The sequence below is a fragment of the Pristiophorus japonicus genome, chromosome 9 (genome assembly GCF_044704955.1).
Source record: "Pristiophorus japonicus isolate sPriJap1 chromosome 9, sPriJap1.hap1, whole genome shotgun sequence".
Classification (NCBI taxonomy): domain Eukaryota; kingdom Metazoa; phylum Chordata; class Chondrichthyes; family Pristiophoridae; genus Pristiophorus; species Pristiophorus japonicus.
In genome coordinates this window covers 142,029,585-142,044,612 of record NC_091985.1, presented here as the reverse complement: position 1 = coordinate 142,044,612, position 15,028 = coordinate 142,029,585, and positions in this window count along the sequence as shown.

Sequence of the window (15,028 nt, the reverse complement as noted above, 5' to 3'; positions counted from 1 at the left end):
GTCCTTATTAACTTGCGTTGCTTTTAGTGATTTGTGAATGTGTAACTCTCGTTCCCTTTACTCCTCCACGTCATTTAGCTCTTATTTTCCAAGGAGTATGTAGCCTCCTTATGCTTCCTACCAAAATGCACTACCTTACACTTACCTATGTTGAAATTAATTTGCCATTTATATGCCCATTGGGTGAAATTTAAAAAAAATTCTTCGCTGGTGGTGCCAGGTGGGCAATGAGTGGTATGCCAGTGTTGCATTTCCTACCGACCACAGCAGGTGCCCAAGGTACACCCAAGTTAAAGATAGTATTCGATCAAAGGAAGAGGCTTATAATGTTGCCAAAAAGAGCAGTAAGCCTGAGGAGTGCGAGGATTTTAGAATTCAACAAATGATGGTCAATAAATTGATAGAGGCAGAAAGTGATAAAGAAAGAAAAATTGAATATGTAAAAGCTTCTACAGTTATGTACAAAGGAAAAGATTAGAGAAAGTAAATGTGGGTCCCCTACAGGCTGAGACAGGAGAAAGTATAATGGGGATTAAGGAAATGGCAGAAAAATTTTAAAAATACTTTGGCCACGATTTTGCCACATGCAGTGAGTTGAGTGCGGCCGGGGTTGGCGTGTGGTAAATCCATTCCCGAGCCCGCCCTCTGACCCGAATCTTCCATTGATGCATTGATGGGGACTGTTAAGCCCGCCCTGCAGGCGTCCCGGCCAATTTAGAGGAAACCGACTGGGTGACGCATAATTTGATGACGCGTCATCAGCCGGTTTCCTTAAAGAGACAATGCCCACAATGATTTTGATAGTTCTTCTGTCGGTGTTCTACAGCATTGAGATGCTGCAAACATTGACAATGACTGCATAAAGGTGCACAGTTGCACCCAGGCTCTCCCATGACTCCCTCCAGATGCTTATGGAGGGAGTCACAGCATGCATGGAGGTCCTCTTCCCTTCCAATGTGTGGAAGGGACCTCCTCAGGACACTAATGCAGCCTGGTTGCACATTGCACATGAGGGCATAAGCAGCGATGTGGTCAGGAGGACCTGGCTGCAGTGGCGCAAACCTTTCAATGATCTGAATAAATCACAAAACGTTACTGCAAAGCCACACCCAACCTCATCCTGCTGTGCCAGTCATCACATCCCCATCACTCTGCCTTCTCTTCTCTACCCCTGCACATCATTACTCACACCAACTTACCTTGCACCTCCACCCATCCCCCTTGCTCTCTATCTGCATTATCACATCCCCATCTCACTAGCCATCCCTCACACTCACCCTCATCCATGTCCAATCATACCAACTAACAACACACAAGGATAGGCACTGGAGTCCTTTTGCCAATGTTCTTGAACATAAACTTTATATGTGTTGTCAAACATTGAAATCTTTATTTTCAGCACTTTGCATTCTTGGACAGATTTGTGTGCACCTTTGGAATTTGTTTAGTGAGTTGTAGTGAATGGTGAAACATAAGGATACTGCCCCCCCCCCCCCAATAATGGTGATGAGTGTGAAAGGAATGGGTTGGACATTGCAGGCATGCTTTATGGAGTTGGTGTGGGGTGGTGCCATCATGTGGCAGTCAGAGTTTACAGCGTCGAGTGAAGTAAATGTGGCCATCGTGAGGCCATCCCTGACCTCCCAGGCAGCAAGGTGGTGGGGTGCTGATACACTGCGTCCTGTGCAGTGTCAGGAGAAGATTGGTGTTGCTATCGGTGATGCTTGTGTGTTTAGTGATGTTGGTGTTGGGGCTGATCATGGTGGGAATCTGAGGACCAAGGTGAGATTTTTTCCAAGGGCACCGATGTTGCTGGAATAGATGGCAGGTGAGGTTGGGATGACAGAAGCAATTTGTCAATGGTGAGAGAGGTTGCTCCAAGGAGGTGATAGTGAATAGAGAGTTCACTGTAAACACTTCCAACCTGCATATAGCTCAAAAGTCTCTTCCAAAACCTGAAGGCTTCATCTTCTGACATTGGAAAGTGAACAGCCGTGAAATGGTAGCTTTTATACTACTTCTGCAGCTGTCAACTTGCCAAAGAAATAGATAGTCACTGAGAACCTGACACACTTACCTGGTGTGTTTCCTGGGGGACAGCAAACCCATCAAAAAGTTGGTAAAGTTGTAAGTGCCTGCTTTTGATCCTCTTAAATTGCACTAAACTATCTGTTGAATACCTTAATGAAGTGACCCGCCACTTGGTGTCGAGTCTGCAATGCGCATACAGACCTGACAGCTGAAAAACTCACACGGAGCAGGCCTGCCTCCAAACCCGCACTTGCAGGGCTGGGAAGATTACGGCCTTTGTGTCTGTTTTAAGGAAGAAGACACAAAAAAACAACCGGAAATAGTGGAGAACCAAGTGTCTAACGAGAAAGAGGAACTGAAAGAAATTAGTATCAGTAAAAAAATAATACTGGACAAATTAATGGGACTGAAAGCCGATAAATCACCTGGACCAGATGGCCTACATCCTGGGGTTTTGAAAGAGGTGGCGATAGAGGTAATAGACGCATTGGTTCTCATCTTCCAAAATTGTGGTGCAGGCTCGAAGGGCCGAATGGCCTACTCCTGCACCTATTTTTTATGTTTCTATGTAAAATTCCATAGATTCTAGAATGGTTCCCACAGATTGAAAAGTAGCTCATGTAACCCTGCTATTCTTAAAAGGAGGGAGAGATTAAACGGGGAACTAAAGACCTCTTAGCCTGATATCAGTAGTGGGGAAAATGCTAGAATCTATTATAAAGGATGTGGTATAATATTAGGATTGGGCAGAGTCAACACGAATTTATGAAAGGCAAATCATGTTTGACAAATCTGTTAGAGGTTTTTGATGTTATAACTAGTAGAATAGATAAGGGGGAACCAGTGGATGTGGTATATTTGGATTTTTAGAAGGCATTCGATAAAATCCCACACAAGAGGCTATTAAACAAAATTAGGGCTCATGGGATTAGGGTAATATACTAGCATGGATTGAGGATTGGTTAATGGATAGAAAACAGAGAGTAGGAATAAACGGGTCATTTTTAGATTGTCAGGCTGTAACTAGTGGGATGCCGCAGGGATCAGTGCTTGGGCCCCAGCTATTCACAATCTATATCAATGATTTGAATGAGGAGACCAAATGTAATATAATATGTAAATGTAATATAAGCTTATATTGGCATGGGTGTCCGCCTAAGCTGGCTCCAATTTTAACTCCAGGTGGATTCCCTGCTTAGGCCTGAGTTAAAACGTGGTGCAGCCTTTACACAACTCACTTCCATTCCTCCACTTCCTCCTCTCTTCTCTTGAACTCCAACACCTCCAAATTGCATCTTTGCATTGTCCCTTTAAATACTGGAGTTATATAAGAACATAAGAAATAGGAGTAGGAGTAGGCCATTTGGCCCCTCACGCCTGCTCCGCCATTTAATAAGATCATGGCTGATCTGATCATGGATTTAACTCCACTTCCCTGCCCGCTTCCCATCACCCTTTATTCCCTAATCGCTCAAAAATCTGTATCTCCGCCTCAAATATTTTCAATGACCCAGCTTTCACCGCTCTCTGGGGCAGAGAATTCCACAGATTTACAACCCTCTGAGAGAATAAATTCCTCCACATCTAAATGGTTGGCCCCTTATTCTGAGACTATGTCCCCTAGTTTTAGTTTACCCAATGTGTGGACATAACTTCTCTGCATTCACCTTGTCAAACCCCCTCAGTTTTTTATATGTTTCGATAAGATCACCTCTCATTCTTCTGAACTCCAATGAATATAGGCCCAACCTACTCAACCAATCTTCATAAGTGAAACCTCTCATACATAAGAACCGAAGAAATAGGAACAGGAGAAGGCCATATGGCCCCTCAAGCCTCCTCTGCCATTTAATATGATCATGGCTGATCCGATCATGGACTCAGGTCCACTTCACTGCCCGTTCTCCATAATCCCTTATTCCCTTATCGTTTAAGAAACTGTCTATTTCTGTCTTAAATTTATTCAATGTCCCAACTTCCACAGCTCTCTGAGGCAGCGGATTCCACAGATCCACAATCCTCTGAGAGAAGAAATTTCTCTTCATCTCAGCTTTAAATGGGCGGCCCCTTATTCTAAGATTATGCTCTCTAGTTCTAGTCTCCCCCATCAGTGGAAACATCCTTTCTGCATCCACCTTGTCAAGCCCCCTCATAATCTTATACGTTTCGATAAGACCACCTCTCATTCTTCTGAATTCCAATGAGTAGAAGCCCAACCTACTCAACCTTTTCTCATAAGTCAACCCCCTCATCTCCGGAATCAACCAAGTGAACCTTCTCTGAACTGCCACCAAAGCAAGTATATCCTTTCGTAAATATGGAAACCAAAACTGCACACAGTATTCCAGGTGTGGCCTCACCAATACCCTGTACAACTGTAGCAAGACTTCCCTGCTTTTATACTCCATCCCCTTTGCAATAAAGGCCAAGATTCCATTGGCCTTCCTGATCACTTGCTGTACCTGCATACTATCCTTTTGTGTTTCATGCACAAGTACCCCCAGGTCCCGCTGTACTGCAGCACTTTACAATCTATCTCTATTTAAATAATAACTTGCTCTTTGATTTTTTTCCGCCAAAGTGCATAACCTCACACTTTCCAACATCATGGGCCCAAGTTTCGGTCTCAGTTGCTCCTGATTTTTTGGAGCAACTGGTGTAGAACGGAGTATCTTAGAAATTCAAATTCTCGGCATTTAGTTTGCTCCAGTTCTAGTCAGTTAGAACAGTTTCACTTTGGAACAGAATTTTTTTTTCAAACGGGGGCATGTCCGGCCACTTACGCCTGTTTTCAAAGTTTCGGCAGTGAAAACTTACTCCAAACTAACTAAGAATGGAGAAAGTGAAGATTTTTGTACGCTCGAAAAAACCTTGTCTACACTTTAGAAAATCAGGTGTAGGTTACAAATCAGGCGTAGGGAATGGCGGGGGGGGGGGGGGGGGAAGATTTAAAGGGAAGTTTACAAACATTAAACACTTCAGTTTTACAAATAAAGAGCCATCATCAATAATAAATGATAAAAACATCAATAAATCAACCAATAAATCAATCAAAAAAAATTAATAAGAAATAATTTTTTTTTTAAAATCAATAAATAAAACATTTTCTACTTACCGACTGCAGCACCGGTAGCCCTCCAACAGCGTGCTGGGATGCCCCCCCCCCAGTGTGACTCTGTCAGTGTTTCTATCTCTCTATCTGTGTCTCTCACTCTCTGTCTGTCAGTGTCTGTGTTTCTGACAGCGAGGGGAGGGGGGAGAGGCGGGGGAGGGGAGGGAGGGAGGGAAGGGGAGAAGGGAGAGGGGGAAGAAAAGAGGGGGGAGGAAGAGAAGGGGAAGGGGAGGAGAAGGGGAAGGGGAGGAGAAGGGGAAGGGGGAGCAGGGAAGAGGGGAGCAGGGGAAGGGGGGAGGAGGAGAAGGGGAAGGGGGAGGGGAGAATGGGAAAGGAGGGAGGGGAGAATGGGAAAGGGGGGAGGGGAGAATGGGAAAGGGGGGAGGGGAGAATGGGAAAGGGGGGGGGAAATGGGAAGGGGGAGGGGAGAATGGGAAGGGGAGGGGAGAAGAGCAAAAGGGGGGAGGGGAGAAGAGCAGAAGGGGAAAGGGAAGGGGGAGGGGGGAGGGGAGAAGGGGAAAGGGGGAGGGGAGAAGGGGAAAGGAGAAGGGGGGAAAGGAGAAGGGGGAAAGGAGAAGGGGGGGTGGGGAGAGGAGAAGGGGAAAGGGGGGAGAAGGGGAAAGAGAAGGGGGGGGGGAGAAGGGGAAAGAGAAGGGGGGAAGGGAGAAGGGGGGAAGGAGATGGGGGGAAAGGAGAAGGGGGAGGAGAAAGGGGGGTGGGGGAAGGAGAAAGGGGGAGGGAGGCTGAACGGGCCGGGCCCAAGACTTCGGGAAGGGCCCGTCCCCAGCACCAGATTTACAGGTAGGTGGCATTGGGTCGGGTCGGGGTCGGGAGCGCGGGTCGGGTCGGGGGGGACGGAGGGGTGAGGGAGCGCGGGTCGGGTCGGGGGGGACGGAGGGGTGAGGGAGCGCGGGTCGGGTCGGGGGGGCGGAGGGAGGTCGGGTCGGGGGGGGTGAGGAGGGAGGGAGCGCGGGTCGGTTCGGTTCGGGGCGGGGGGGGGTGGGGGAAGCACGGGTCGGGTCGGGTCCGGGGGCGGAGGGGGGGCGGAGGGAAGCGGGAGTCGAGTCGGGTCGGGAGGAAGCAGGAGCTGGGCGTGGGAGGCAGCCTTATGCACGCAGCCCCAGTGAGGCCATTCGGCCAGGGCTAGGGGCTGCGTGCTTCGGGCCCCTCCCACACAGTTTTGGGCACCTGGAGCTACTGCACATGCGCGCCCACTGTAGCGCATGTGCACAGGTCCCGGCACTGTTTTCAGCGCAGGGACCTAGCTCCGCCCCCCACAGCCCATGCTGCGCCCCGCCCGACTCCAGAGGACCAGCAGGGAGCCAGAGAATCTGTAAGTTTTTTTTAGGTGCACTTTGTGGCACGAAAAATGCCGTCCAGGTCGGGGCTGCGCCGTTCTAGGCGCGGCCCGAAACTTGGGCCCCATATTCCATCCACCAAATTCTTACCCACTCACTTAGCCTTTTGCAGATTTTTTGTGTCCTCCTCACACATTGCTTTTCCTCCCATCTTTGTATCATCAGCAAACTTGGCTATGTTACACTCGGTCCAAGTCATTAATAAAGATTGTAAATAGTTGGGGTCCCAGCACTGATCCCTGCGGCATCCCACTGGTTACTGATTGCCAACCCGAGAATGAACCATTTATCCCTACTCTCTGTTTTGTGATCATTAGCCAATCCTCTATCCATGCTAATATATCCGGAATCAACCTAGTGAACCTACTCTGAACAGCCTCCAATGCAAGTATATCCTTCTTTAAATACAGAGACCAAAACTGTATACAGTACTCTAGGTGTGACCTCACCAAAACCCTGTACAGTTGTAGCAGGACTTCTCTGGTTTTATACTCTATCCCCCTTGCAATAAAGGCCAACATTCCATTTGCCTTCCTGATTACTTGCTGTACCTGCATATTAACTTTTTGTGTTTCATGCACAAGGACCTCCAGGTCCCTCTGTACTGCAGCACTTTGCAATTTTTTCTCCATTTGAATTATAATTTGCTTTTCTATTTTTTCTGCCAAAGTGGATAACCTCACATTTTCCCACATTATACTCCATCTGCCAAATGTTTGCCCACTCACTTAGCCGGTGTATAACCCTTTGCAGATTTTTTGTGTCCTTCTCACAATGTGCTTTCCCACCCATCTTTGTATCATCAGCAAACTTGGCTACATTACACTCGGTTCCTTTATCCAAGTCATTAATATAGATTGTAAGTAGTTGAGGCCCCAGCATTGATCCCTGTGGCACCCCACTGGTTACTGATTGCCAACTTGAGAATGACCCATTTATCCCGACTCTCTGTTCTCTGTTAGTTAGCCAATCTTCTATCCATGCTAATATATTACCCCCAAACCCGTGAACTTTTATCTTGTGCAGTAACCATTTATGTGGCACCTTATCGAATGCCTTCTGGAAATCCAAATACACCACATCCACTGGTTCCCCCTTTTCTACCCTGCTCGTTACATCATTAAAGAACTCCAGCAAATTTGTCAAACATGATTTCCCTTTCATAAATCCATGCTGACTCTGATTGAATTATGCTTTTCCCAATGTCCTGCTACTGCTTCCTTAATAATGGACTCCAGCTTTCTCCCAACAACAGAAGTTAAGCTAACTAGTCTATAGTTTCCTGCTTTCTGTCTGACTCCTTTTTTTAAATAAGGGCATTACATTTGCGGTTTTCTAATCCGCTGGGACCTCCCCAGAATCCCGGGAATTTTGCTAGATTACAACCAATGTATCCACTATCTCTGCAGCCACTTCTTTTAAGACCCTAGGATGCAAGCCATCAGGTCCAGGGGACTTGTCTGCCTTTAGTACTACTTCTTTAGTGATAGTGATTATATTAAGTTCCTCCCTCCCTTGTTGAGATGGTGTCATACATGTCCTCATCACGCCTGTTGCCGCTTGTTGGACATCAAACTCAAAAGTAAAATGATAGTGAGGTGGTTGTGTTAAAAAACCACCGATAGAAGCACGTAACATAGTTCCGGATTTCCTATCTGATATTGGACCCCAACCCTGCTCGCAGACGTGTCTCCCAGATAAGTTCGGGGCATTTTTACGATCTCCTACAGATAGTTTTTTGATACAAATGGGGAGAAGTGACATTTTTACGTTCGGTAAGGTCTTACTTAATGAGCCTGAGTTAGGGATAATGGTTTCTCATACTATTAAGGAATGAATGTAGTACAAACACTGATCTTCCTGGTGCAATTAACCTAGAGATTGTATGGCTTTAATTAGTTAATGGCCTTTAGTTTAGAAGATTTTATGGCCAAATTATCTAGAACTACCCAGGCAAAGTCTAAGTGATGTTTAGTTTTGCTTCTGTTATTAAAAAGCCTTTTTCCCAGAATTGAGTTCAACAGATGAACTCAACAACAACTTATAATGCACCATTAACATAGTAAAATGTCCACAGGTGCTTCTCAGGAGCGTTATCAAACAAAACTTGACACCTAACCACATAAGGAGATATTAGGGCAGATGACCAAAAGCTTGGTCAAAGAGGTAGATATTAAGGAGCGTCTTAAAGGAAGAAAGAGAAGTAGAGAAGTAGAGAGGCGGAGAGGTTTAGGGAGGGAATGCCAGAGCTTCGGGCCTTGACAACTGAAAGCACGGCCAGAAATGGTGGAGTGATTAAAATTGGGGATGGAAAAGAGGGCTGAATTGGAGGAGCGCAGATTATCTCGGAGGGTTTTAGGGCTGGAAGTGATTACAGAGATAGGGAGGGGTGAGACCATGGAGAGATTTGAAAACAAGGTTCAGAATTTTAAAATTGAGGCGTTTCCTAACCAGGAGCCAATGTAGGTCAGCGAGCACAGGGGTGATGGGAGAACGGGACTTAGTGCGAGTTAGGACACAGGCAGCAGAGTTTTAGATGACCTCAAGTTTACACAGGGCAGGAAGTAGATGGTCAGCCAGGAGTGCATTGGAATAGTCAAGTCTAGTGGTAACATAGGCATGGATGAGGGCTTCAGCAGCGGATGAGCTGAGGCAGGGGAGGATCCATTTTGCGTGGTCAGCTTTCAAGCTAAAAATCCATTTTAGGCACATTTTATGTAATTTCCCACAGAGGGCACCCTTCGGGCAATTTATGGGACACTGTTCTAACATTCCCTTGCTGCCTCTCGCCCCCAGGTTTGGAAAAGGCTAGCAAATATTTAAAATCAATTTTAACTTTTATAAAGTTTGCTATGATATTTACCCCATATGCAGCCATTTACCTTTCAGTGGTTTAGCCAAATTTTCCACATCTTCCATTATTCTAAATGACAACAAGGCCAAAGCTTGCTGGAAGTTAATGCTAATTATTCAGATGAACTCTGCTCCATCCTATTATAGCCAGGACGCTCTCTTCAAGGGAAGAGAGGGTGTACAAATGGGCTCTTCAAGGTCATCCTGCAAGACCATCTGCAGTCTCCCCCACTGAAAGTCAGCAACCTTCCACCAGCCACTGGGGTAGCACTGAGTAGGAGCACTAGGATAGGCAAAGGCACACGCAAGACAGTTACTAAGGGAATGCATAGGGTGTTTGTTGATGTTATATGTAATATTGGATAGATAGATAGATAAAGTTGGATTGGAACGTTTGCTTTTGGTGGCTTTTATTTCAATATTGTGGCCAAGAGGTCACTGGGATGGTCAGTAACAGAGGGACGGTAAGTTGTGGGACAAATGTTGAAAGGGGAATTGGAGTTGTGTTCTGTGGTGTATGAAATGATACAATGAACTCCGTACTGTGAGCCAGTGACTAGGTGTAAGCTGGTCAGTCTTTAATGGTCTCCAGAAATGAAGATATAAAGGTAAAGTTCAGGTTATATACCGGGCCCAGCACGCGTGTACCTATGACCCTAGGACCTCCGACGGTAGTGCCCCCTGTTGGTGAGCAGACCTTATGTACATACATTACATCATTCCCCCCCCCCCCCCCAGTTCTTGGCACTAGTCCATATTACAAGTTCAGATAGTCCGGAGCCCTTTGCTCCCTGGTTGACCGACTCAGTACAATCCCAGTGCTTTCTGAGTCTCTCACGACTTAGGGCTGGGTGTTGACCACAGTGGGTTCTTCTGATGGCTGGATGTGAGTTGGTCGCCTAAGCTCGTAGTATCTCCTTCCAACTGTTCCGGTTTGTCAGTGTGTCTTAGCTTGATTTGATCAATGTGTTTCCTGCGCATCTGCCCACTCTTGAGCTTAACTATATACACCCAGTTACCCTCCTTATCCGTAACATTGCCCGGGAGCCACTTGGACCCTTGATCATGGTTAAGTACATAAACTGGGTCATTTACAGATATGTCGCGTGACACTGCGGCGCAGTTGTGATACCACTGCTGGCGTTGACATCGGGTTTCGACATGATCGTTAAGGTCAGGTGGACTAGAGAGTGCCTGGTTTTGAGGCCTCTCTTCATCAATAGTTCCGCATGGGGGACCCCAGTGAGCGTGTGTGGCCTTATCCTGTAACTAAGCAGTATGCATGACAGGCGTGTCTGCAAGGAACCATGAGTTACGCGTTTCAGGCTGTGCTTGATGGTTTGAACTGCCCGCTCCCCTTGACCATTGGACTGACCTCACGTGTTTCATGCCTTTGCATTTCATGAACTCTTGAAACTCCAGGCTCGTGAAACACGGTCCGTTGTCGCTGACAAGGATGTCTGGCAGACCATGTGTGGCAAACATGGCTCTCAGGTTCTCAATGGTGGCAGTGGAAGTGCTGGATGACATGATCACACATTCTATCCATTTGGAGTATGCATCCACCATCACAAAAAACATTTTACCGAGGAAGGGGCCCGCAAAGTCGATGTGGATTCTTGACCACTGTTTGGATGGTCATGGCCACAGACTGAGTGGAGCTTCCTTTGGGGCATTGCTTAACTGCATGCAAGTGCTGCACTGATGCACGCGTGACTCTAAGTCCGAGTCAGTGCCAGGCCACCAAACATGAGATCTGGCGATGGCCTTCACCATGACAATACCGGGATGCATACTGTATAACTCCCGTACAAATCTCGCCCTGCCTTTCTTGGGCATGACAACACGATTACCCCACAGTAAAAAGTCAGACTGGATGGAAAGCTCATCTTTGCGACAGCTGTACGGTTTGGTTTCATCACCCATTTCCTTGGGAATGATCGACCAGTCCCTGTAAAGAACACAACATTTTACAACCGATAGGGTCGGATCCTGGTTGGTCCAGGTCTTAACTTGTTGAGCAGTGACAGGCGATCCTTCACTCTCAAAGGCATCCATGGGTAGCTCTGCGCGCATTGGCGTTTCCACCTCCAGTGTGGGCAACGGTAACCGGCTTAATGCATCATTGCAGTTGTTGGTGCCTGGTCTATGGCGAATGACATAATCATAGGCAGATAATGCCAGTGCCCACCTCTGGATGCGGGACGACGTGTTGGTATCGATACCTTTATGTTCTGAGAACAACGATATAAGTGGCTTGTGATCGGTTTCCAGCTCGAAGCGAAGCCCAAACAGGTACTAGTGCATTTTTTTTACCCCATTATCACATGCTGAAGCCTCTTTCTCTACCATGCCATAGGCTCTTTCCGCCTTGGACAGGCTTCGGGACGCGCATGCAACTGGTTGTAGTTTACCTGACTCATTGGCTTGCTGGAGCATGCAACCGACCCCATAGGATGACGCTTGCATGGGTCATGCAGTACCAGTAGCTTGTGGGAACACAACACATTTCTAGCCTTCTCAAAGGATCTGTCTTGAAGTTCACTCCACACCCAATGATCTCCTTTTCTGAACAGCTTGTGCGAAGGCTCTAATACTATGCTCAATTTGGGTAAGAAGTTACCGAAGTAGCTGAGAAGACATAAGAACATAAGAATTAGGAACAGGAGTCGGCCACCTAGCCCCTCGAGCCTGCTCCGCCATTCAACAAGATCATGGCTGATCTGGCCGTGGACTCAGCTCCACTTACCCGCCTACTCCCCATAACCCTTAATTCCCTTATTGGTTAAAAATCTATCTATCTGTGATTTGAATACATTCAATGAGCTAGCCTCAACTGCTTCCTTGGGCAGAGAATTCCACAGATTCACAACCCTCTGGGAGAAGAAATTCCTTCTCAACTCGGTTTTAAATTGGCTCCCCCGTATTTTGAGGCTGTGCCCCCTAGTGCTAGTCTCCCCGACCAGTGGACAACCTCTCTGCCTCTATCTTGTCTATCCCTTTCATTATTTTAAATCTTTCAATAAGATCACCCCTCATCTTTCTGAACTTCAACGAGTAAAGACCCAGTCTACTCAATCTATCATCATAAGGTAACCCCCTCATCTCCGGAATCGGCCTAGTGAATCGTCTCTGTACCCCCTCCAAAGCTAGTATTTCCTTCCTTAAGTAAGGTGACCAAAACTGCACGCAGTACTCCAGGTGCGGCCTCACCAATACCCTGTACAGTTGCAGCAGGACCTCCCTGCTTTTGTACTCCATCCCTCTCGCAATGAAAGCCAACATTCCATCTGCCTTCCTGATTACCTGTTGCACCTGCAAACTAACTTTTTGGGATTCATGCACAAGGACCCCCAGGTCCCTCTGCACCGCAGCATGTTGTAATTTCTCCCCATTCAAATAATATTCCCTTTTACTGTTTTTTTTTCCAAGGTGGATGACCTCACATTTTCCGACATTGTATTCCATCTGCAAAACCTTAGCCCATTCGCTTAACCTATCTAAATCTCTTTGCAGCCTCTCTGTGTCCTCTACACAACCCGCTTTCCCACTAATTTTTGTGTCATCTGCAAATTTTGTTACACTACACTCTGTCCCCTCTTCCAGGTCATCTATGTATATTGTAAACAGTTGTGGTCCCAGCACCGATCCCTTTGGCACACCACTAACCACCAGTTTCCAACCCGAAAAGGACCCATTTATCCCGACTCTCTGCCTTCTGTTCGCCAGCCAATTCTCTATCCATGCTAATACATTTCCTCTGACTCCGCGTACCTTTATCTTCTGCAGTAACCTTTTGTGTGGCACCTTATCGAATGTCTTTTGGAAATATAAATTCACCACATCCATCGGTACACCTCTATCCACCATGCTCGTTATATCCTCAAAGAATTCCAGTAAATTAGTTAAACATGATTTCCCCTTCATGAATCCATGTTGCGTCTGCTTGATTGCACTATTCCTATCTAGATGTCCCGCTATTTCTTCCTTAATGATAGCTTCAAGCATTTTCCCCACTACAGATGTTAAACTAACCGGCCTATAGTTACCTGCCTTTTGTCTGCCCCCTTTTTTAAACAGAGGCGTTACATTAGCTGCTTTCCAATCTGATGGTACCTCCCCAGAGTCCAGAGAATTTTGGTAGATTATAACGAATGTATCTGCTATAACTTCCGCCATCTCTTTTAATACCCTGGGATGTATTTCATCAGGACCAGGGGACTTGTCTACCTTGAGTCCCATTAGCCTATCCAGCACTACCTCCCTAGTGATAGTGATTGTCTCAAGGTCCTCCCTTCCCACATTCCCGTGACCAGCAATTTTTGGCATGGTTTTTATGTCTTCCACTGTGAAGACCGAAGCAAAATAATTGTTTAAGGTCTCAGCCATTTCCACATTTCCCATTATTAAATCCCCCTTCTCATCTTCTAACGGACCAACATTTACTTTAGTCACTCTCTTCCGTTTTATATATCGGTAAAAGCTTTTACTATCTGTTTTTATGTTTTGCGCAAGTTTACTTTCGTAATCTATCTTTCCTTTCTTTATTGCTTCCTTATTCATTCTTTGCTGTCGTTTAAAATTTTCCCAATCTTCTAGTTTCCCACTAACCTTGGCCACCTTATATGCTTTGGTTTTTAATTTGATACCCTCCTTTATTTCCTTGGTTATCCACGGCTAGTTATCCCTTCTCTTATCGCCCTTCTTTTTCACTGGAATATATTTTTGTTGAGCACTATGAAAGAGCTCCTTAAAAGTCCTCAACTGTGTCTCAATTGTGCCACCGTTTAGTCTGTGTTCCCAGTCTACTTTAGCGAACTCTGCCCTCATCCCACTGTAATCCCCTTTGTTTAAGCATAGTACGCTTGTTTGAGACACTACTTCCTCATCCTCAATCTGTGTTACAAATTCAACCATACTGTGATCACTCATTCCAAGAGGATCTTTTACTAGGAGATCGTTTATTATTCCTGTCTCATTACACAGAACCAGATCTAAGATCGCTTGCTCCCTTGTAGGTTATGTAACATACTGTTCTAAGAAACAATCCCGTATGCATTCTATGAATTCCTCCTCCAGGCTACCCCGTGCGATTTGATTTGACCAATCGATATGTAGGTTAAAATCCCCCATGATTACTGCTCTTCCTTTTTCACATGCCTCCATCACAGCTCCATCACATTCTGGGGCCTGGGCGCATTTTTGATGGCCTCTGTTTTCGCGTCTGCAGGCCTGATTCCGTCTGCAGCAATCTTTCGTCCAAGGAATTTGATCTCTGGTGCCATGAAAACGCACTTAGAACGTTTCAGCCTGAGTCCCAATTTGTCCAGATGACGCAGAACCTCTTCCAGATTGTGCAGGTGCTCGGCAGTGTCACGATCTCTGACTAGGATGTCATCTTGGAATACCACGGTCCTGAGGACGAATTTCAATAGGCTCTCCATGTTTCTCTGAAATATGGCTGCCGCCGAATGAATGCCAAAAGGGCACCTGTTGTAAATAAACAGTCCTTTGTGCGTGTCGATGCACGTAAGTTTCTTTGATGATTCAACCAGTTTCTGTGTCATGTAGGCCGAAGTTAGATCCAATTTGGTGAACGATTCTCCCTCGGCTAGCGTTGCAAACAGCTCATCCGCTTTCAGTAGCCGGTACTGATCTTGTTTCGAATCTCGGT